The sequence below is a fragment of the Peromyscus leucopus genome, chromosome 2, assembly GCF_004664715.2.
Source record: "Peromyscus leucopus breed LL Stock chromosome 2, UCI_PerLeu_2.1, whole genome shotgun sequence".
Lineage (NCBI taxonomy): Eukaryota > Metazoa > Chordata > Mammalia > Rodentia > Cricetidae > Peromyscus > Peromyscus leucopus.
In genome coordinates, this window is record NC_051064.1 from 95,368,485 (window position 1) to 95,394,514 (window position 26,030).

Here is a 26,030-nt window from a genome sequence, read left to right on the forward strand (position 1 = left end):
AAGGCTCTATGATGATAGTCAGGGTATTCACCAATCTGATTACCATGGTAAGCCAGCTCAGACACCCTTTCCACTATTGCTAATAGTCTAACTTGGGGTCATCCTTGTGAATTTCTGGGAACTTCTCTAGCACCGAGTTTTTTTCTGTCCCCATGATGTCTCCCTCTGTCAAGTTATCTCTTTCATTGCTCTCCCACTTCGCCTCTGTTCAAGCTCGAACATCCTATTCTCCTTTTTTTTTTTTTTTTTTTTTTTTTATTCAGGGGAGAGTGCGAACGCAGTCTCCCACTACCACAAATTATGCAGTCGAGTTTCCCGCATTTGGGGAAATCGCAGGGGTCAGCACATCCGGAGTGCAATGGATAAGCCTCGCCCTGGGAAAACCACCTTCATGGTCATGGTATCTCCCCTGCCAGGTAAGTATACATCCTATTCTCTTATGTTCTCATTCCCCATCCCCTACCCTCTATTGCCCCACTTACCCCCAGTTTACTCAGGAGAACTTATCTATTTCTCCTTTCCAGGTCAATATATGTGTTCCTCTTAGGGTCCTCCTTGTTAGCTAACTTCTCTAGAGCTGTGGGTTGTATGTCTGATTATCCTTTGCTTTACATCTAGTATCCACTTATGAGTGAGTACATACCATGTTCGTCCTTCTGAGTCAGGTTACCTTACTCAGGATGATATTTTTCTAGTCCCATCCATTTATCTTCAAATTTCATGAAGTCATTGTTTTTTACTGATGTGTAGTGCTTCATTGTGTATATGTACCACATTTTCTTCATCCATTCTTCGGTTGAGATGCATCTAGGTTGTTTCCAGGTTCTGGCTATTAAGAAAAATGCTGCAATGAACATAGTTGAGCAAATGCCTGATTTAATCTGTAAAAAAAAAAAAAAAAAAAAGCATTACATATGTTAAGCTGCTGAGAAAACTAGCTAGAACTTTACACTGTCAGGAAGGTATTCTTAAGAAATTCTTTGTGATCTTTTTAGTATTATTATTATAGCCAGATGGATGATAAAGTTCTTACTGTATTGTAGGCATTTAGAAAATTAGGTATCTTTGTGTATGGCTGACAATAAATCTTTGACACTGTCTTTTAAGAAAATAAATCATTCATCCTATGTAACTGGAGAGTTTTCTCTCTGGGTTCTGCCAAGCCCCGGCAGTCTGACAGCTCACTTATAAAATAAACACACAGATGCTTATATTATTTAAACTGTTTGGCATAATGGCTCAGGCTTCTTGTTAACTGTTCTTAAATCTTAAATCAATCCATTTCTATAAGTCTATACCTTGCCACATGGCTTGTGGCTTACCGGCATCTTCACATGCTGCTTGTCATGGCCATGGCGGCAGCATCGCAGTGTCTCTTCCCGCCTTCCTGTTCTCTCAATTCTCCTCTCTGTTAGTCCTGCTTATACTTCCTGCCTGGCTATTGGCCAATCAGTGTTTTATTTATTGACCAATCAGAGCAACACATTTGACATACAGACCATCCCACAGCAATCCTGTATTATATTCTTCATCTGGATTGTTACAAAGTTATTGAGAATATCCAAAAACAAGAAAGTAAATGAAATGAGAACAATATGAACCAACCCATTCAGAGAAGTATAATTAGAGCATATGAGTAGGTTCTTTTTTTCTACTCTTTTTAAGTTTGCATACTTGTCAAATGAAGAAAAGCCACTGGATAATACTGAATATTAAATTTGAAAGTGTGAAAAATATGACAACTTGGAAAAAATAGTATAAAACTTGATATAAAGCAATTAAAATAATAAACAAGTGTATTTTAATAATTATGATTTTTGTTTCGTTAACGAGTTACTCTGTAGTCAGTCAGATATTCCACACATACAGATGACTAGGGTTACCTGCCTTCTTTTTATGTTGTAGACTACAATCAAGCCAAGGTTTAACATGACTATGAATAAGCATTAACATTCAAATTATTTTCCCGCCTGGGCAGTGGTGGCTCACGCCTTTAATCCCAGCACTCAGGAGGCATAGCCAGGTGGATCTCTGTGAGTCTGAGGCCAGCCTGGGCTACCAAGTGAGTTCCAGGAAAGCGCAAAGTTACACAGAGAAACCCTGTCTCGAAAAATCAAAAAAAATATTATTTTCCCAAATAATCAGCCATTCAAATTTTATGTAAGTTAACTGTTAAATTAAAGAAAGTATTTTGATAAAACTCCAAAAAATGTATTTATCTTTTATTTACTTTAAAAATATCTTTAAAAGTGATGTTTCCATATGAGTTTTTCTTCTGTGTTTTATTTCAGTTGAACCACTGTTTCACTCCTTCTTGTTATATTCATTTTTAAGGCTGGCCAAATATCTATGTAGGAGAAAAGATTAAACAAAATTCATCGAGGTAAGAAATTGATAACATTGAGTGCTGGATGTGGTGGTGCATGCCTTTAATCCGAGCACTTGGGAGGCATAGGCAGGTGGATCTCTGTGAGTTCCAGGCCAACATGATCTATAAAGTGAGTTCCAGGACAGCCAAAGCTGCTACGCAGAGAAATCCTACCTCAAAAAAAAAAAAAAAAAAAAAAAGGAAAAAAAAATTAATTACATTGAGTAAAAACAACTTTACAAATTAAAGAAGAGAATGGAGAGAGGAGAGAGAGAAAGAATTCAATATTTATCAATAAGAAAACTGATTTGTAATAAGAGAATTGGACACTAAAGTATTAACACCTTTTTAAGGCTGTGTATAGTTTGAGATTGTATATGATACTTCTAATGGGAATGATGGAAAAGAGCAAATGTGCAGCAAAATGAATATCATAGTCTCCCCAAAGAAGAAATAGTACGACTGTAAGTAAATAGTTAAGAATTCTTCATAATAGAAACATTCACATAATCAATAAAGAATAAATCAGAACTTAAAGAAACATAAAATCTGTATCAAAATTTAGCAAAACTAAAATGGATGAATGATGATTTAAACAGAGAGTGAAAAGTCACCATGGGAATATAGTCAATAGAAGAATCAAGGAATTGTAGGTAAGTTAGCAAAATGTTATTTGCATCAAGAATGTTTCCTCTAAATTGCTGAAATTATGTTACCATTGGTCTTAATCCAAACTGGTGAAATTAAAAAGTGCCATCAGTTAAGAAATATGAATGGGGAATGCAGGAAGTGACTGAAAAGTTGGCATTGTGACTAAGAGCTCTTTCTGTTCTTGCAGAGGTCCCGCATTTGGTTCCCAGCACCTACATCTCATGACTCACAACAATCTGTAACTGAAGTTCTTGGGGATCGGATGACTCTTCTAGCATTCACAGGCACCCACATGCATGTGCTATACATGCTGATGCTCAGGTATATATGTAAAGTAAATTAGTCAGCATCTAATGAAATGATCATTTTTTTTTTCAGTTTTGTTTATATGGTGGATTACACTGACAGATTTTTGCATATTGAACCATCCTTGCATCTTTGGGATGAAGCCTATTTGATCATGGTGGAAGATTTTTTTTAACATGTCCTTAAATTCCATTTGCTAGTTATTTTATTAAATATTTTTGCATCCATGTTCATGAGGTAGATTGGTCTGTAATTCTCTTTCCTACTTATGTCTTTGTGTGGTTTGGGTATCAGGGTAATTGTAGCCTCGTAAAAAGAATTTGGCAATGTTCCTTCTGTTCTATTGTTTGGAACAATTTGAGAATTATTGGTATTAAATCATCTTTGAAATTCTGGTAGAATTCTGTGTTGAAAACTTCTGACTCTGGGCTTTTTTTTTTTTTTTTTTGATTGAGATACTTTTGATGACTATTCCTATTTCATTAGGGGTTATAGGTCTACTTACATTGTTTATTTGATCTTGATTTACTTTTGGTGTGTGAAACCTATTCAGAAATTTGTCCATTTCTTTTACATTTTCCAATTTTGTGGAGTACAGGTTTCAAAGTATGATCTAATGATTCTCTAGATTTCCTCAATATCTGATATTATGTCCCTCTTTCATGTCTTATTTTGTTAATTTGTATATTCTCTCTCTGCCTTTTGGTTAGTTTGAATAAGAGTTTGTCTATCTTATTGATTTTCTTGAAGTACGAACTCTTTGTTTCATTAATTCTTTGTGTTCTCTTTGTTTCTATTTTATTGATTTCAGCCCTCAATTTGATTATTTCCTGTCATCTACTGCTCTTGAGTGAGTTTGCTTCTCTTTGCTCTAGAGCTTTCAGGTGTGCTGTTAAGTCTCTAGTATGAGATTTCTCCACTTTCTTTAGATAGGCACTTAGTGCTATGAACTTTCCTCTTAGTACTGATTTCATGGTGCTCCATAAGTTTGTGTATGTTGTGCATTCATTTTCATTGACTACTAGGAAGTCTTTAATTTATTTGTTTATTTCTTCCTTCACCCTGTGGTGATTCTGTTGAGCATTATTTAGGTTTGAGATTGTAGGCCTTCAGCAATTTACATTGTGTTAAATTCTAACTATAAGCCATCATGGTCCAATAAGATACAGGGCGTTGTGGTGACATTTCCTTTGTGCTTTGATAAATAAAGCTTGCCTGGAATTCAAGATAAAATGGCCAGCCATTTTAAGTAAACAAAGTCAGGCAGCACACACCCTTAATCTGATCATTTAGTAGGCAGGGTCTCTGTGTGTTAAAGGCCATACTAGGGAACAGAGCCAAGCATGGTGACACACACCTTTAATGCCATAGCGATTAAAACCATAGAGACCTGAAGGTCTGTGCAGACAGGCAGTGACAAGAAAATGAGGTAGCTGGGCTAAGTGCCAGTGAGAGGGCAGAAAAAAAAGTCATAAAAAGGCGTGGGTAGACAGGAAGTTTCAGAACTGGTGAGGTAAGGTTGGCTAGTGGCTATTCCTATTTCCCTGATCTCTAAGGCTTTCACCCCTATATTTGGCTCTATGTCTTATTTAGAAATTCGCCTACAGGGAGTTATTCCAATTTTTTTTTCTATCTGGTGAGACTTGCTTTGCTACAGAGTATGTGGTCAATTTTGGAGAAGGTTCCATGAGTTGCTGAGAAGAAGGTATATTCTTTTGTGTTTGGGTGAAATGTTCTTTAGATGTCTGTTAAGTCCATTTGTGTCATGGCATCTGCTAGTTCCATTATTTCTCTGTTAAGTTTCTGTCCAACAGACCTGTCCATTGGTGAAAGTGGGGAGTTGAAGTCTCCCACTATTACAGTGTGGGGTTTGATGTATGATTTAAGCTATAGTAATGTTTCTTTTACAAATGTAGGTGCCCTTATATTTGAGACATAGTGTTTAGAATTGAGACTTCATCTTGATGGATTTTTTCCTGTGAAGAGTATAAAATGTCCTTGTCCTTCTCTTTTGATTAATTTTAGTCTGAAGTCTATTTTGTAATATATTTGGATAGCTACACCAGCTCGTTTTTTAGGTCCATTTGATTGGAAAATTTTTTCTCAACCCTTTACTCTGAGGTAATGTCTGTCTTTTAGGATGAAGTATGTTTCTTGTATGCAGCAGAAGTACGGATACTGTTTTTGTACCCATTCTGTTAGCATGTGTCTTTTTATAGGCAAATTGAGTCCATTGATATCAAGAGATAGTAATGTCCAGTGATTGTTAATTCTTGTTATTTTTGGTTTTGGTGGTGGTGGTGGTAGTAGTGTTTGTGGGTTTCCTTTCCTTGGGATTTACTGGTATGAGGTTATCTAGTGCCTTTGTTTTAGTGGGTACAGTTAACTTCCTTGCATTGGAGTTTTCCTTTTAGTAGTTTCTGTAGGGCTAGATTTGTGGAAATGTATTGTTTAAGTCTGTTTTTTTTTTTTTTTTTTTTTATTTCATGGAATATCTTGTTTTCTCCATTTACAGTGATTTAGAGCTTTTCTGGGTATAGTAGTCTGGGCTGGTATCTGTGGTCTCTTAGTGTCTACAGAATGTCTTCCCAGGATCTTCTCGCTTTCAGTGTTTCATTGAGAAGTTGGTTGTAATTTTTTTTATTCATTTTACATACCAACCATCTATTCCCCTCTTATCCCTCCTCCTGCTCCCCCCCACCCCACCCCCACCCCACCCCCAACCCACCCTCATCCTATCCTCCTCCCATGGGGGGAAAGCAAAGCCTAGTATATAATTCTTATAGGTCTACCTTTATGTGTTACTTGGCCTTTTTTCTTTTGGTGCTCTTAATATTCTGTCTTTATTCTGTATGTTTAGTGTTTTAATTATTATGTGATGAGGGAACTCATTTTTTGTTTGTTTATTTGTTTTGTTTTGGTCTAGTCTATTTGGTGTTCTGTAAGTTTCTTGTACCTTTTTATAGACTTGTCTTTCTTTAGTTGGGGAAATTTTTCTTCTACGATTTTGTTGAATATATTTTCTGTGCCTGTGAGCTGGAATTTTTCTCTGTCTATCCCCATTATTCTTAGGTTTGGCCTTTTCATGGTGTCCCAGATTTCCTGGATGTTTTGTGTTAAAAATTTGCTGGATTTAACATTTTCTGTGACCAATGAGTCTATTTCCTGAATCGTATCCTCAATGCCTGAGATTCTCTCCTCCATCTTTTGTATTCTGATGGTTATGCTTGCTTCTGTAGTTCCTGTTCATTTACTGAGATTTTCCCTTTTCAGTATTCCCTCAATTTGTCTTTTCTTTATTGCCTCTGTTTCAGCTTTCAAATCTTGAAAGTTTTTCTTCACTGGTTTGATTTTTTTTTCTTGGGTTTCTTGGATTTCTTTAAGGGATTTACTGATTTCTTCTAGGTTTTTTTTTTGTTTGTTTTTCTTTTCATCCATTTCTTTAAGGAAATTTTTTATTTCCTCTTTGTCTTCTATCTCTTCTATCATCTTCATAAAGTTATTTTTAAGGTTGTTTTCTTCTGGTTCATCTGCGTTGGTATGTTCAAATCTTGCTGTTGTAGAACCACTGGTTTGTGCCATATTGCTCTTTATGTTGTTGAATATACCCTTACACTGCCATCTACACATTTCTTCCTCCAATCTGTGCAGGTGGAGCCTGTTCCTCTTCTGAGAGTCCCTCTTCCTCCAATCAGTACTCTTTTTCTCAGTTGGTGCAGATGGAGTGTGCAGCTCTGGTGGTCGATGGTGGCTTGCCTGGGGGAATAGTTAATGAGGGAGCAGAGAGGAGGCTGTTGCCCAGACTCTGGGGCTGTGATGGGTGTGTGGAGGGGCAGAATATATGCCCCCAGGGCCTAGGGGCTAGAGAACTGGCACATTTTAAGTTCTTAACCCTGATAATAAAAAATTTAAATTTTTACACCTAATAGAAATGCTTTAATTGCTTAACATGTAAAATAATAATTAAAACATAAAATCACCTTTAGAGGAAAAATCTAAAATAAGATTACTAATTTAATATGGAATAAGGTCTGGAAAGGAAGTAGGAATTGTTTATTTTTAACATTATATACAATACCTACTTCCACTGGTTTGTACAGAACAGTGCATTAATGACAAAATCATGTTGAAAATATATTCCATATAATTGAGTAAGCAGGAAACAAAATAATTCAATATTATTTAACATTTATTTGTATTTATATATATAACTAACTATGCACAGATTTACAGCAACTAAAAGGGCTGAATCAAAAGTATCAATTTTAAGTGTTAAATCAAAGTTGTCCTTTAAAGATACTAGTGTATGAAAATGAGCTCAAATATGAGAAACAAGGTTGATAAAGAAAGAAAGGAAACATGATTAAATTTTATATAATTTTTTTCACAGAAATTTCATACATTGCATACAACATTAGTTGAACACTTCCTGTAAAGCATGGTGGTCTCAACTGTGCTGGTTGCAGTTACATTTTTGTACATTCTTGAAAAATAAAATGGTTAATATTCAGTAATTTCTGTTTCTTCTTACAAACAATGGAATCTTATGAAACTGAAAAGCATCTGTAAGGCAAAGGACACTATCAATAAGACAAAACAGCAGCTTTTGGACTAAGGAAAGATCTTCACCAACTTAGCAGAGGGCTGATCTACAAAATATATAAATAACTCCAAAAACTAGACATCAAAAAGACAAATATTCCAACTAAAAAATAGGGTACAGACCTAAAAAGAGAATCTCAACATAAGAACATCAAATTACAGAAAAAAAAGTTAAGAAAATGTTCCATATTCTTAGCCATTGTGGAAATGCAAATCAAAACAACTCTGAGTTTCCATCTTGCTCCTGTTAGAGTACCTAAGATCAAAAACACTGATGACAGATTAAGCTATAGAGGATGTGGAAGAAGGGGAACACTATTCTACTATTGGTGGAAGAGTAAACTTGTGCAGGCATTTTGGAAATCAACATGGCAGTTACTCAGACAATTGGTAATCAATCTACCTCAGGACCCAGCTATACTACTCTTTGGGCATATACCCAAAGGATGTTCAACCATATCACAAGCATACTTGCTTAAGTATGGTCATAGCAACTTTATTCTAACAGCTAGAATCTGAAAACTACCTAGATGTCCCTCACCTGAAGAATGGATAAAAAAAAATGTAGTACTTTTACAAAATCGAGTATTACTTAGTTGTTAAAAACAATGACATCAGGAAATTTGAAGGTAAGTAGACAAAACTAGAAAAAAATTATCCTGAGTAAGGTAACCCAGACCCAGAAAGACAAACATGGTATATATTCATAAGTGGATATTAGCTGTAAAATAGAGGATAACCATGCTAGAATTCACAGAACCAGAGAGACTTGATAACAAGGAGGTGCACAAATCTCACTGGAAAGGGGGAATAGAATAGATCTCCTGGGTGGACTTGGAGGCAGGTAGGGATGGTAACTTGAGGGAATGGGTTGGTGGGTGGGTGGAGGGGGAGAGTACTGAAAGAGATGACTGGAAAAGGGGTACTTTTCTGGTTCAGGTAGAAACTTGATGCAAGAGAAATTCCCAGGAATCTACAAGGATGACCATAGCTAACACTCCTAGCAATAGTGGATACATAGCCTGAATTGGCCATCTCCTGTGATCAGATTGATGACTACCCCAATTGTCATTAGAGAGTTTCATCCAGTAACTTCCTGGAAAAGATGCAGAGACCCACAGCCAAACATTAGGCCAAGCTCCAGGAATCCTGCTGAGGAGAGGGAAGAAGGATTGTAGGAGCCAGAGAGATCAAGGACATCACAAGAAAACCCACATAGACAACTCATCTGGCTCATAGGAACTCATATAGTCTGAACCTACAGCCAGGGAGCCTGAAAGGGACCAACCTAGGCCTTCTACATATGTGTGACAGTTGTGTAGCTTGGTCTACTTGTGGGATACCTAATAATGTGAGCATGAGCTGTCCCTAATATGTTTGCTGGCTCTTGGGAACCTATTCCTCATACTGGATTGCCTTGCCCAGCCTTACTGTGAGGGGAAGTGTTTAGTCTTACCACAATAGATATGCCATGCTTTGTTGATACCCATGGGAGTGTAGTGGGTAGCCATTCCAGTTTTGATCTGCAAGTTCCAACCCCCATTGAGACTCCAGCAAATGTCATGCCTATGAAGCAGGTCCAGGGGAGGCTTATAGACTGTTTACCTTGTTTATGTGAAGCCTTAGTCCTTAGGTAATTTTGGTAGATAAGACTTACAGATTTATAGTCACCTATGCCTGTCATCTCTATAGTTACGTTAGTTAGGCTATCCAAATTTACAGATACATAGGTCAGATGGACAGTTAATCTTCAAACACTTCATAGACCTAGAGAATATGGCATTTAAATAACTTAGAATTCTGTTGATGTGAGACACAATTGCTCCTGGCTGCACCAATTTGATCCTGAGAGAATGTTGGACTTCTAAGACATTTCCATTGGAAGTTTGTCTTCTTGTCACAAAATGGCCTACTGGACAAAGAACTGCCCTTGCCTTTGACGGCTGACAGTACGAATGCAATGCTGTCTTTTCTGGACAAGCGGGACACAAGGAAAGCGACCACTGTACTCTGCCAAGACAGGGTAAGATGGTCTTTCAGAATTCCTGCTTCTGAAAATGGTCTGTCAGATACTCTAGGCCTGTAGCCAATTTAAATGCACCAGCAATTCTGAGAAACATTAGGTGACTGTCCAGGCTACCAGCTGTCTTGGTCTGCTCTTGCAAGATTCCCGAAAGTTGCTTGCATCCATCTACCATTTCTCAGGTACCATTATGTTCCTTCTCAGTCTTTGATGGGATTGAAGACTAGCAGTTATAGTTACAACTTAGTATATATAATATCTTAGATAGAAAATATTAAGTATTAGATTCCGGTCCTTTAGGATAGGACACCTTTTGGAATGATCTTTATAACATGCCATTTACCTATGCTCTATACTTCTCTGGATCTTAGTATGTGTTTCTTGCTTGATATTGTTTGCATTGGTTGTAGTTCCATCTTATCTAGGTCATTATCTCTCATTATTCCTGGACAATATTTGATAACCATTCCTTTGTATATAGTCTTGTATTAGTTTAGAACCTTCTTATTTAGACAAAAAGGGGGAGATGTAGTGGGTAGCCATTCCAGCTTTGATCTGGAAGTTCCAACCCCCATTGAGATTCTGGCAACTGTCATGCCTATGAGGTGGGGCCAGGGGAGGTGCCTGGGGACCAGAGATCTGGATGGGCCAGCGCTCTCTCTGTTCTGGGACCCTGAACGGTGGAGGTTGACCAAGCAGAGCTCCAGAGAACACCACTGGACTGCAATACACCTTCCCCAGACCCTGTGACCTACCTATCCCTTAATTTGTAAGTAATGCCATTAAATGAATATCATTTTAACTACGTGGAGTGGCCTTAATAATTTCACCAATATAGGAGGCTTACCCCTTTCTGAACAGAAACAGAGGAGTGGATTGAGGGGGATAGCAGAGAGGAGGGTGAGAGGGACTGGGATTAGAGGAGGAATAAAAAACCTCAGTCAGGATGTAAAATAAATACATTAAATAAAAAATAGTTTATTCAGGTAAATGTGTCAATTTCTGTGAAAACCAGGAATATCATGACATTAGTAATTTTTCTCTAAAGTACACTTTCATGAAATAAGCCAAAATTCATTATGTTCATATATGCTTATATTAGTCATACAAACATCAAGGACTAATCACAGATCCTCCAGATAGCATCAAAGATAAAAACATGTGTTTTTAGAAATATAGTAACTTTGTTAAAAAACAAAAACCAAAACTATCCATGCTTTTTCTTATTTAAATCAACGTTATTTCCTTTTGAAAAAATATTTGCTTATTTATTATTTCTAATCATGCCTTTCAATTTTACCTTTAGGAATTTACTTGCTATGACATAATAAAAACATTTTCAACTGCTTATTATCCTTGATTACCTATTTTATTGTATCATGATTTATTTGGCTTTCTATTTCCTTTTAACTGTTATTCTGAAAGAAATATAATTGACAGGAATACTCACACATTTAAATTTTAAAACAATATGTGATATATATATAAATAATCAACATAATCAAGCAGAGAACATATCCTGTAGTTCTTTATTTTATAATAACCAATGCTCCCTGTAAGTTTCAAGTACACAACATTGTTTTAGGCCCAACCACTGAAAAGAAGTTCACACCTCATCTCCTTTTTGGTTTTATATGTACAGCTAATCATTTCATTTCCCAATTTCGTTAACTCACTTTCATATGTTATTTTAGGTAGAACATTTTCTTAAATATATACTTATTCTAATATTTAAGATTTTAAGGTGATAAGGTTTTGGGAAACCCAGCTGAGAGATCCAGCCCATTCTGTGTGATATTTGCATTTTATTCTAGGCACATCTATAATAATCTCTTCAGCAAATGGAATCTATACTCCCACATGAGTGGAGTGCTAAATTTAATAACTTCATAAGGGTTTTGATTTTTGACTGTGATGATTTCAAAGATTATAGTATAATTTAAAAATGAGAAAATGTTGTGGGTTTCACTAGGAAGTATAAAACTATTGTCACTCTTTTTGGTCAGCACATTGATTTCCATATTTAAAAGTAAGTATACTTTCATTACTATGCACTCAGTAAGATATCTTGATAGTAATTTCCTCATTTTTGAAATAAAGGTAATGATGATAGGTCCATTATAGCTTTATGGTTAGGAGTAAATTAAATCTTCATACGTATCAGGTGTTGAAGTTCCTGGATAAAGTACTCAATGCATTTTAGTTATAATTATTAGATAGTAACACTGTGTATAATTTTTTTTTCTCTCCCTCTCCTCTTTCTCTCTATATGTGCATATATGCGCATTGACGATGGTCTAATAGAAGTTTCATCATTAACTACTATCACAGACTCTTTTATAAGCAAATCAATATTCAGAGATGGAATGAAAGTATGTCAATAAAGGATTTAGTTTAATTTGAGTGTAGCATGGAAATTAACAATTACTACCATCAATATAATATTTAGCAATTAATTGTTTGGTTTTTTTTTTTTTTTTTTTTTGGTTTTTTGATACAGGGTTTCTCTGTGTAGCTTTGCGCTTTTCCTGGAACTCACTCTCTAGCCCAGGCTGGCCTCGAACTCACAGAGATCCACCTGCCTCTGCCTCCTGAGTGCTGGGATTAAAGGCGTGCACCACCACCACCCAGCATAATTAAGTGTTTTATAAATAAATCAATTAAATATTTTATGTTGATTATTTAATACCTCCTACTTATGTCCAATGCATTTTACATAGTATGTACTACAGAGCACTAGAAAATATAAAAAAAAATAACCCGGATATTCTTTACATTTATAAAAGCTTTGCTATTCATCATTTTATAACTAAAATCCTTGTTCTTCATACTAATGTGATTTTTAATTGATAATATTCATATGCTGGCTAACGATATTTACCTATCACACAGGTTTGGGCAATTTCAGTGTGCTATTACTCTTTTATGTTTTCTTTCTTCATTTTGTTCTCCTCTTCTTCCTTTTCTTTCTTCTGAGATAGGGCCCCACTCACTTCTTTGAGATGTTAAAAATAAACATGGGACATCTTTGTGTAAACAAATGAAGAAAAAAAATTAATATCTCTATAGATATACTTAATTTTCTTTCTCAATATGAAGAATTGTCTGTTAGGAAAAATATCCTAGCTTTTATAGGTTCAGAGATGTTATATGTTCAGTCTATGTCAGCATAAAAAGAGAGCATTGTTTACCCTCCCATTAACCCTCATTTCAGAGTATTTGTTTGAAGGAAACATCCTTTTCTGCAGCCATTCATAAAGACGCCAATAGAGCTGATGTTCATGGTGAAAACTGGCAGAGAAGTTCCTAGAATTTTTCATGTGGCAGAATAGTTTTGATTACTGTTATCATATACAAAATGAGTTAGGTAATTTGTTCTCACCTTTGATATTTTGGGACTATTATTGTGTAAGCAGTAGCTTAATTGCTACCCAAAGGCACAACATATTTTTGCATTTTGCGATTTAGCTGATGCTTGATACTTAGCATGGCCTCCCATGAAATCTGCTAGCCATTTGTTTTCTGTAACAAGTTCATTCAATTGTCTAAAAAATGAATTCAGATGAAAAGTCAGAGCACTAATCATCCATAAACACTTTGAGAGTAAATGGGCTAAATAAAAGGGATAATATAAATCTATGAACAATAAATAGAATGTCTTCCCCCAAACCTTGAAAAGACATAAGTATTAATTCATTTTGTCTTTACTGTTTTACCACTTAAATTAAGAAATAAAAATAAAATTTTAGAAAATTGTACACTATTATCATTGTATTATAGCTAACACCAAGTCTATCTAAGAGTGAGTTATGGATATATAGATGATATATACATAGATATAGCTAATGATAGAAATGTAGTTACTATTTATACACACACACACACTCATATATATATACATATATATGTACACACACACACACACACACACACACACACACATATATATATATATATATATATATATATATTGCATATACTTCTTACTTACCATCACTGGTCAGGAATCTTTGTTTAAGAAAATTGAAAAATTGGTGTTGAGTAGATGGTTCATTTTGTATAAGTGCTTCCCATGCAAACATGAGTTCAGATCCCCAGATCACAATTGAGAACATTAGTGATCACAATTCTCTTACAGAGAGATAATGGGTACAAATATAAGCTCCTGGTACATCAGAGTCTTGCATATGCAGCACTTATTACAAAAACATACAAACAAAACTGTATCTCATGGGAAAGAGTGAACATATTGACAATAGTGTCATCTGACCTCCATACATGCACCAGCATTTACACAAACCATGCAGTTTTTCACATACTTATTTAGGTATACACCCAAACACTGTATACACACCAATAAAAGGTAAAAAGGATAACTCAGTTTAAAAAATTATTACATATTAGTGAAAATTCAATCTTCACATATAAGAGCAATTAAATCCCAATAAAATGCAATATAGTATTCAAAAATGGAATTTTTATATAGAAATACACTATGTTACAATCCTGCTAAATAATATAAAATGCTAGTAAAAATACCAAAGACTATCAAAACAATTGGAGTGTTGCCTATTTTATGTATTGGAAGGAAACCAATGTAGAAAACAAGTTAATTCTGCCTTGATTGATCTATATATTTAATCCATATCAGTCCATACCAAATCCCAGTAGGAGTGCTGCAGAGATAACAAACTGAATCCAATGTGTCTGTGGAAGAACAAAGGAATGCATTCATGAGCAGCAGTAATTGGACTCAGTGGGTTATTGCAAATGGAAGATATGAATGTGCTGTGGAGGAGGACTAGGGAGCTAGAGAGGGGTAATGGGACAGATATGATGAATATAATTTTTATACATGTGAGACATTTTCAAATAATAAATATTACTATAAAGAAAAACAATTGTAAAAAGAACAAAATTGGAGGGATAGCATCCAATTGTAAGAATTATAAAATTGAACTATTTAAGAGTGAGGTTTGGTAAAGAGATAAACAGTTAGCTCAAGGGAACAGAATAGGGTCTAAAATATAGCATTTCACACACTTCAGAATAACTGAAAGTATGCTGTTACTGATATAAAAAAGTACTGGCCTTATTGTTAGTGAGAGTGCCCAGCAGCTGTAAATCCTCTGTCTGGAAAAGCAAACACTTCAGTACTCAGTGGCTTCTCTCAATATGTCAATCCAGCAATCCATTTCTTGAGTATCCAAGAGAAAGGAGAAATTTCATGAGCAGAAGCCTGCACATGAATACCTACGAGATCCCTATGCAAATTTTCCACAACTGAAGCTCAGCCGGTGAATAGATAAAGTGTGGGACTTGTCTACATTTCTAGGTTATATAATTTACACAACAATTCAAATGGACCTAATGATATTTTTTTGGAGTCAAAGAACATTAGCCTTAGATGTTTATATTTAATGACTAAATTCTAGGAATTATAAAATTGTGGTGATGATGAACTGGTTTGTGATAGTGATACATAGACTGGAGGTATGGCATAAACATGAATGACTAGTAGGTGGAAGTGCTTTGGGCTGAGAGAATACTGACTTTTGAATTCAGCGTCTGCTAACACAAGTCTACTCCACATGAAAATTTAACCATACACCAAACAGGAAGATCATTTCAGCATATGATAACTTTCTAAGCTCACTCATGTGCAGAAGCATGCACATGAAGTGAGAAATAATCTTAGAGGACAGATGACATTTAAAAGGATAAGTACAGTGAAAAAGACAAAGTGAAACTGGGGAACTATTGCTCATATCTTTAAAAAAATGAAACAGTATTCAATAGTCATTATACCATAAAATATCCAATAATTAATTAAAACTGGAGAAATTGCTCAATAAAACGCTTTTAGAACTCTGAACAACAAAAGTAGCTAACAATGAACACAGCAAACACAAGATTGAAATATATTTGTGAATGAATGCTGAACATAGCAGGTAGAGTAGGTGAAATAAATGAAATAATCAATCACAGTCCACCAAACTTAGGAGGACAGATTTGTCTGTTCAAAATTCAGAATCAAATTATGTAGATTAATGCTAGTTGTATTAGTAAATGCATACTACAGTGACTTGTGGTGGGGATGGAATATACGAAGCTTTTCTGAATATAAACAAGTCCACATTTTTGCATTTTGGTTTTGGTTTTCAGTATGTGGCATGAAAACACCCTAGTGTTTTGATCAGTCCCACCTTAAAATTGCACTGTTTAGAAGCATACCCTATTTTTCTTTTCCCTGATTGGTTCCACAAGGAGATGTTAAGCTGCATTAAATTCATTCCAAAGAATATCCCTAGGAGCAATGATTTATTCAGGCTTGCTAAAGTGCATCACAAACAGTAAACACAGACTTTTGCTTTGAATGTGCTAAGTGCTGTTATGTGACCTTCAGAATCCCGACAACCCCTTCACTACCACAGTCCAGAATGTCTAAAACAACCTCACCACCACAGCTCAGAATCCTTACAACCACCTCACCATGACAACTTAGAATCCCTACAACTACCTCACCATGTCAGCTCAGAATGTCTGCAACCACCTCACCATGACAATTCAGAATGTCTGCAACCACCTCACCATGACAATTCAGAATGTCTGCAACTACCTCACCATGACAGCTCAGAATCCTTACAAACACCTCACCATGACAGCCCAGAACCCCTACAACCACCTCACCATGACAACTCAGAATATCTGCAACCACCTCACCATGACAACTCAGATCTCTACAACCACCTCACCATGACAGTTCAGAATCTCTACAACCACCTCACCATGATAACTCAGAATCCTTACAACCGCCTCACCATGACAACTCAGAATCCCTACAACCACCCCAACAGCTCAGAATGTCTGCAACCACCTCACCACCACAGCTCAGAATCCCTACACCAAAGAAAGCCACAGGCTGCTGTGGAATGTGAAACTGTACCATAGTGATGACAAAATCCTGCTGAAATGTTTAACACAAACAAGACTTTTCTGTGAGTTTGGGTCGATAAGCCAATGCATTTTTGCTCCATTTTTTTTTTTTTTTGAATTTTTTGTTCAACTTTGATTTCCTCTTAGATGTAATATAGTAAAACAGAGGGCTAAGCATTTTAATTTTTGTTATTATTACCATTTTCTCTGTTCCTTTCAATGTAAAATAGCAAAACCAATGCACCATGTATCTTTTTCTTTCATACATTTCAAGAATCATAGTATTCACTATTAAGGTCACATATTTAATCAATGAGACATAATTCCATATTCTATAGCTAAAGGGTATCTCATTGTTTATATATCAAAATTAGTATGTCATCATTTCAGTTTTCTTTAGTATGTGTAGCAAACATACCCTGTAAACTTCGACGTGACCATTATTTATTCCTTTATGGTATTTTGAAAATAAATTGCCCAACCTTGGCTGAAATATTCACACAAATGTTGTTGTTACATATACATGGATTCAATTTCCAGATGATCCATTGACTATACTGTATTTCATAAGGAAAGGGAAACTAATATGAATTCTTCAATTTATAGGATGTCTAAAATTGTACTCACAATTTTTTTTACTTTATCTACATATGGAAGTGTAAAAATGTACAAGATAACACCAAGTAATTAAAATTGCATATTAGAAAACAATGACATTATTAACAAGTTCATGATTGTTCAACATTAGGTAATCTGTCTACTGCAAATGATATCACCTATATTCACTAAAAGACAAACTACACTAAAAATCAAGAGTAGAAATACTGCAAGCTGAATGATTGTGCCACAATTTTAAGTATGTATTTTTGTGTTTGAATTTTTTAATTTTAATTTTTAAAAAAATGCATGATCAAATTCAGCCTATTTTCTCCCTTGATTTACCCCTTTGTCTCTTGGCACTGCAATTCACTCCCAACATCATGGGCTCTTTATTTTCATTTAAACCTGCTCTGTCCAGTTAGTATTGCCAATATGTGTATGCATGTAGGCCATCTTTCCAGCCTGAGATCAACAGCAATTTTAATTGTGTTTTTGTCTTAAATAAATTCAAGTAATACAATACAATACAAAGCAGACAGAAAATATAAAGCAATTGTAAATCGTTAGACTGTTACTTAAATACATTATAAGCACAGCTAATTCATCTTGATATAAAATATAAAAATGCATTATATTTTTTTACTATGTTCAATTGGATGGGTAACAAAAAAGCTACTGTTCAGAAAGTAATAAGAGGCATCTGAGACTAACACCAGAGAGCTTGGTGTCTAGAATCATGGGTTGTTTGAACTCATGATAAAATTATATTTCTACATTGTTGTAATATGATGGAAATTGAATTTGTGTTTCTGTATATTTCTCAATAGATAGACTTTGACAAGGAGACATCTGGGCCTGCTGCATGTCATCATAAACCACATTTCTACTCCAATTATTTCACATCATAGACCAGCATCACTCAGAATTCAAATGCCATGAAGGAGAAGAGAATACCGTAATCATCAGTGGTTGACCTGATATTGTGAAATTCTGAGTTATATAAAGATAAATGCTAAAGTCATATATTTTAGATTTGAAGAACTTTTTGCCTGATCTGATTCTCTTCTTTTGTGTAAGTAAGGCTTTACTTTCTCCTGCAAACTACAAAATGAAATGATTTCCCTAATCTTTGCTAGACTCTTCTTAATAAGTAGATCTCATCAAATGATCTAAGTGTTTTATTTATGTAAGTGTTTAATCACTTAAATAAAGCAAACTATATTCCTCAATAGACAATTCAGTAAAAACAAGATCTGTTTTTATCTCTTAATTCCATTTTACTTAAAATTATTTTACACAATGTATTTTGTTACACCTAATTCTACCATATACTTCCCATCTTTCTCTCCACTCAACTTTGTTCTTTCTCTTTCTTTCAAATGAAACACACATTTTAAAAAATGAGAACAAAGCAAGCAGACAAAACCAATAAGAACAAAATTTCCAAACTAAAAAAATACATAAAATGATGAAGCTTGTTTTATGTTGCCCAATCACTCCTATTTATGGGATTTCCAAGGAGTGTTTTTGGTATACCCAGTGACATGCCACTGGAAAATATGGATTTTACATTTGCCAACTGATATCAATTTCAGATAGCTTCTTGTTTAGGAGTGGAACCCCATTTCCACTTTGCTCATTTAGAGCTGGGATCCAGTCCAACTTGTACCTGGGCAGGTCTTATGCATGATGCCACTGTCTCTGAGTTCAAATGTTTATCAGTCCTGCTGTGTCTGAATGATGGTTTCCTTAGAGTGGTCATTCATTACCACTGACTCTTTCTCAACCTTTCCACCTTCTCTTCCACAGAGTTCCCTGATCCCAGGGGGAGGAGTTTGATTAAGGCATCCCATTTAGGACTGAGTGCTCCAAAATCTTGCACAAAGTCTGGTGTGTATCTCTGTGTTAGTTCCCCTATACTTTATAAACAAGCTTCTCTGATGATGGCTGAGTGAGGCACTGACATAATAGAAATAAAAATGTCATTAAGAGTTATTTTATTGTTATGTTCCTTTACCAGAGTAATAGTTTTAGGATTTTACATAGGTCCATGACCTATCTAAGTCCAGGGTCTTGGCCACTGTCACAGTGTCATGTATGAGTTCTATCTCATGAGATTGGCCTAAATCTAATAAAAAACTGATTGGTTACTTCTATAACTTTTGTGCCACTGCTGCACCAATAGCTTCTGCGGGCAAATCTCTGCTTCAGGTTGTAGGTTTTGTAGGTGAGTGATACTGATGATTTCCTTTCTCCTTGAGTAACATCCTGAATTCTTTCCAGCATCATGGGTGCTTGTTAGTAGGGGCAAAGTTTCTAGTTGAGTGCCGAAATGAATCTAATATCATGGCTAAGATCTTTTTATTTACAAATAATACTTCAGTTATGATTTCTGTTTTAGAGTACAAAATGTCTTCTTTAAAGAAAAAATAATTGCATTCCTATTAAAATATTTACATTGTGGACAATTTAGAAAACAAAGCAAAATATAATAATGAAAGAATGGATCATTTTTTTTCTATTACCTTTTAAGAAATTATCAGTTTATGTAAAAACTTTTTTTTGGAAGCAAGTTAGTTTTTTTTTTTTCATTGAAAATACTCTTTTATTAGTCAATAGCTCTTGTGGAAATAATCATTATTCTAAGTCATGTAACTTAATTTAAATTTTACATATATACATAAATGTAGATATTTTCTAGTTCCCATTTTTACTTATAAATTTTACAATTTTATTATTGTTTACAGATGAATGGAATTCCATTGTGTATGTATATGGCATTTCCATCATCCATTCACCTGTTGAAGAATATTGAAGTTGTTTCCACATCCTAGCTGTTGTACAAAGAATGGCAATGAACCTGTAGCATAGGATGCTGAATCCTTTGGACATATGCAAATGATTGATATAGAGTCATGTGGCTAATATATTTCTATACATTGATTCCCACAGTGACTGCACCCATTGCCTTTTTCACGAAGTGAAATTTCAACAAGTGAAAATTTCAACAAGTGAAATTTTTCAACAAGTGAATATTCCCCTTTTCTCTACATATTTGATCTTAGTTATTCTGACTAGAGTAAGATGAAAGCTCAAAGTAGTTTTAATAAACATTTCACTAATTTCTTAGAGACATTGAACACTTTTAAAGATATATCATAGCCATTTTTATTTATTCTCTTGCACTTTCTTGTTAAGATCCATAGCCCATAACTATTTAGGGCATTTGATTTCTTAACTCATTGAATTTTTTTTCTTATTCAAAAAGAGCTCCTCAACCTACACATTGATAAACAACCATATGGAATCTAAAGATTAAAATAATCATTAGGAAATTTGCTTTTAAAATGTACATATTTCTCTTCTAGTAAATGTTAATTTCTTATAAAATCTATTATTAAAAGCATATGCTAAAAGACTTATGTATAGAGTTTTTAAATATACTTATAAGAATGCCTATATTTATAAAGTATTTTTAAAGATCTATAGCATCAATACTTAGTGAAATAATTTTCAAAAATGGCAGGAAGTTAAAATTATTTGATGTAGTGTAATAGTAGCATTGGAGTACTATACAATAAGCACATTTACTGAATTATTCTTATTATTCTTGGTGTGTTTTGTGTATGTGTCTTTGTGTATGCATGTCTTTGTGTACATGTAGAGTCAAGAGAACATCGTGTCTTTTTGAGTGTCTTCTCTGCTGTGTTTTTTGAAACAGGGTCTTTCACTTAATTTGGAACTTTTATGAGCTTACTGTGCAGTGAGTGAACTTCCAGTCTGCATCCTCTCAGCAATGAGTTCTAGTGATTGTCCTGTTTTCACCTACTCAACACTGGAATTACTGGCATGTAATCACAACTGCCTTTTTGCGTGGATAATGAAGACTGAAGTCATATCCTCATTCTTGTCTAAGCGCATCCAGAGACATTTCCCCAGTTCCCAGAATTACTATTATTATTACAAAATATGCTATAGTCACTGTTTTATTCCGCTCATTTATTACTTTGAAGTATGTCTACTTTGACTTCTGTAGTAGGTTTACACTTTATAAATTCATTTCACTTCTTTTGTATGTGTATATGTGCTGGGGTGTATATATATTAGGTAAAACTAGGGCAGTGGATTTCTTCTTTTCTTGCATTATACTACATTTCTTTAAGATAGGGTCTCTCACAGGACCCTGAGATTGCTGCTGACAGGGTGGAAGCTTTTGGCCCACAAGCCCCAGTGATCCTCCTGCCTCTCCTCTACCTGACACTGGATTTACATTTGGAATCAGCCACACTCAGCTTTTTATTTCAGTGACAAAGATCCAAACTGAGGTCCTCATGCTTCCACGGCCAGCAATATGCCTCACCAAGCCACCTACCTATCCCAGTAACTTTAATATATACTTTCCAATGATGTTGAGAATTTAGCAGCATACACTACTAACACAGTTTACCCCAAAAACATTTGGTAGAGCTTTAGGGACTATTAGTATTTTCTGGTATCCAGATAAATCTGTGTGAGTGCAGATACATTTGTAATTGTGTTATGGTTACTAAATCATGAATCAGAATAAAATTCTAAGAAACAATTTTAAATTATTTTGGTTTATATCAGCTCTCTAAGTATGTACCATCCTTAAAACCTTTTAAGCATGGAAAAATTGGCCAAAGCTAGGCAAGTATAAAACAAAATTTATATGATGTCTATAAATGACATGGCTTTAAATAATTCTTACTTATATTCCTACCTCATCTTGGGTAAACATTTCTAATTTCTGGGTAGAGCATTGTCTTTCCTGTAAATGTCATGTAATGCATAAAAGGTTCTTGGACTTGGCCAGATTCAGGATGAAATATGCTACATATAATTCACAAAGTGCTGGCTGTTTCATATCTACATGCCTAAATCATTTTATTATCCGCTTAATAGCAGAACAAATTAGTCATCCTCTCTGATTCTGGTGCACATTATGCTGAGACATGCCTACCCTAATATGCTTTCTGATAAAGTAAATGCTCACTCTGTCAGAGCACAAATCTTATTTGGGCTCCAGGAAAGTCAAGAGAGAAAGAGAGAGAGCTGAGTCTGCAGTAGGATTGCTTACTCGAGGCAAACTGAAGATTTATTATCAGACTTCATTAAATATATGAGAGACCCCCAGCACTCAAGGTTAGAAAATTAGGATGCAAACATCAAACTTCTACATGAAATGAAAACAGGTAGCAAAAACAAGAATGATCGCTCTTTGCACTTTCCACAAGTGAGGAGGTGGTCCTTTATCAGAGTAAATGATTTAGCTAGTTGAATGAAGCTGTGCCTCTTAGTTATTTACTTCAATCAGTAATGCATGACTATAAAGTGTTGCTAATTAAACCTCAGCGATAGATATAGCTACTGTTAATATAGAATGGCATCTGAATTTCTAATATGTATTGCTTTATTTAATAAGGTATACTTATAAATTTTGAATCGTGTTTGCAAAAGTGAAACTTCACACCCCTGATGCTTCTGTACAAACTGGTTATGTGAACAATGGAAAAGATTTTTAACTTGTGATTAAAAGGTACATAGAATATTTCAATGTATCATTAATAAAAATGGAAATGGAAATTGTCTTGATATTTTAGAAATAGGATCTTAGATAAGAAGTTTCATATTGTTTTGTCTACTACCTAATATATTTTAGAAGTTGAACTAATATTTTCATCATATTTGATAAAATAAACATACTTTTTATTTTACATTCCTTTACTAACCTGAAAATAAATACTTCCTATCATGACATTTTCTCTTGGTCCTTTCTATAACACAGACCATGTCCATTTATTTTTTTCATCTATTCCTCACCTTAACTTTTTTCTTTATGTGATTCTTAATTTCTAGCATCTTAACATAATAAGTTTCTGACAGCTACACCATTCTTTGCCTATTTTATATTTAGATATTACTGAGTAATAAAAAAAATAAGATTCAGTAATATTCGGAACATGTCAGCATGTGTGTACTAAATAATGTCAAAATGCCTTCAAAAGCAGACATCCCAACATGCAATGCACACCTTAACAGCTAAAGCCAGACTGCTTTTCTCTGACTACTTCACTCGTGATCACAAGAAGACCTTAGTAAATTGTATTTTGAGAATGAAACAAACAGAATCTCCCAAAGTGAGAAACCTGGCTTCTAATCACACAAAATCTGCCTCTGCCTTGATGATCCCTGTGACTATAGACTGACTTCAGTGAGCTGTGTCTGTTCAGTCAGGCAGCAAGCTGTGAGAAATCAAAGTACTCAGATTTGTCATCAAGTTTGATTTTTGAAATATGGGAAATCTTGAGCAGTATGCCAAGGGAATAGTTTACCTCAAAAGAAACTAACATCTTATTAAGAAATCTTAAAAAATAAGTACATGTCTCAAGCCTTTTCCTAATCTTATAATAAAACTTTGTTATTTTATCCACTTAAGTATGTTGCTATGAACTCCTCTTTCTGGGATTCTCTCTATTGGATGGCATAAAAACGAAACTTTATTTCCATCACAGAAATATTCTGTTTACCTCAAAACTCTCTAGTTTTTAAAAGGTGTGGAGTTTAACTGTCTGTGACCTTAATACTCTGTTGCCATTTGTTTCAATGACAGATTGAAGAACAGTTCCCAATCTAGTGTCTCTTTCTTATTCCATATTCTTTGTGGGTTCCATCAAATACAGATTCCCACCGAATTGTGCCTGAAAATATAACTGTTCTGAGGGGAAAAAAACTTCTAAGACATTCCAGATGTATAAATAAGTTATGTTTCACAAAATTAAATATATTCTTTTTTTGCCTTTTATTTATTTTTTTTCCTTTTATTTTATTTTACAATACCATTTAGTTCTACATATCAGCCACGGGTTCCCCTCTTCTCCCCCTCCCACCCCCTCCCCTTACCCCCAGCTTACCCCCCATTCTCACCTCCTCCAGGGCAAACTGGACCTGCCTGGACTGAGTCTATCAGGTTGATTGCAGTCCTCGGGGGAGGCTTTGCCCTAAATATATTCTTAATAAGAATGCAAGAGATGTGAGATAGAACATTATTGCTCCCATAATGATTATTATAATAGAATTTCCAAATACCTGGTCATCCTCCTTCTTTTCTTACAGTTCCAACTAGACAAAGTATTAATCCCTAAATACATGATGTGGTATTAGTAACTCAGGTGAATAGATCGGACAAAAAGTGTGTTGACTATAACCAAGAAACAGTTGGCTCATTGGAGGATTTTGTTTTTTGTTGAGTTTTCCTTAGGTGGTTTCTTTAGATCCAGGAAAAGTGTATGGAAACATTGGTGTATTAATCTCTAGCTTTGTTCTTCCACATGAAATAGAGTTCTAAAGTTATTCAAAGTCTCTCAATAATTTATAATATTAAACCTATTTCCTATAGGCATACACCAGGCCCTTTGGGAATTAGATTATTCATCAATAAAATTGGAAATAATATAGGTTTATTTTACTATAAGATGTCATTGTTACACAAAAGCCAGTAATTATGATATAATCATTGCTGATATTATAGCTCAGAGCTGTGTCCATAGGTCACTGCATTATTGAAAGTATCATATATGCATTTATATAATTTTCATGCCTGTGCCCATCCAACTGGTACCACAGTACCTACCTCCTCTCAAATTCATAACTGCTTCTTCTATATTATTTTGAAATACATATAATCTATTGAAGCCATCTAGTATTGCTCTTATCTACATGTGTTTAGGTCTGACTATTTTGGAATGAATAACTTATCAAGGAGTTCCACTGTGGGTATAATTGATTCAGTTTTTCTTAGTAGCTATTGAGTAAGTACCATTTTTCATCTAGGGATGGGCCTTGTGAAATTTCTCCTAGTCACCTGTATCAACTGACATTGTCATTAAGCACATCTTGCTTTGACAACCATATTGCTGATAATGAACAACTGAGTTGTCATCAGCCACAAGGTCTAAGAGACTTTCCACCAAATATGTGCTATTGCTAGTCCCCCTGTATACTTGTGAGAACTTTAGAATATTTTGTAAAAAAAAAAAAAAAAAAAAAAAAAAAAAAAAAAAAAAAAAAAAAAAAAAAATTCTTACTTCCTGCTGAAGATACCAAGCATGTCTGGATAAGGATTTAGAAGAAGTGAATGGGAACTGACCTGGAAGTCTGCTACAAAAATGACTGTCTCTAAAAGATTTCCCCTGTTTTGTAAGATATATCCCAGGATGCAATTATCTTGTGGGTAACCAACAGGTATCAAATTGTAATGAAGGTCCATTAAATAGTAGAAAATCCATACCTGGAACTTCAAACCTAGCCAAGTCCCTGTGGTTGGTGAGGTTATGAGCCATAGAAGAGAGCCTACTTTCCTAAACCATATAATTTCCATTCTAACTACCGACTCTTATATACACATATGAGTGCAGCTGCCACTCCATATCAAATTAGCTTCTTTTTCCAGCAGATAGGGGCAACTACAGAGAACTATAACAGAATAAAATGCAGAGAAAAACTGACCATGGGGCCCACAGGCCC

At 34.8% G+C, this 26,030-nt stretch overlaps 1 long non-coding RNA gene and 1 other non-coding gene across 2 annotated transcripts; one reads left to right on the forward strand and one right to left on the reverse strand.

Annotated features, from left to right (window-relative positions):
- Positions 1-262: 262 nt before the first annotated feature.
- LOC114698360 lies at positions 263-424 on the reverse strand. Its single transcript, XR_003735342.1, has one exon. It is a non-coding gene; the product is annotated as a U1 spliceosomal RNA (small nuclear RNA).
- Positions 425-2,295: 1,871 nt separating this feature from the next.
- On the forward strand, positions 2,296-18,509 carry LOC119087347. Its single transcript, XR_005090756.1, has 3 exons — positions 2,296-2,383; positions 3,207-3,340; positions 18,314-18,509. It is a non-coding gene; the product is annotated as an uncharacterized LOC119087347 (long non-coding RNA).
- The last annotated feature ends 7,521 nt before the right edge of the window (positions 18,510-26,030 follow it).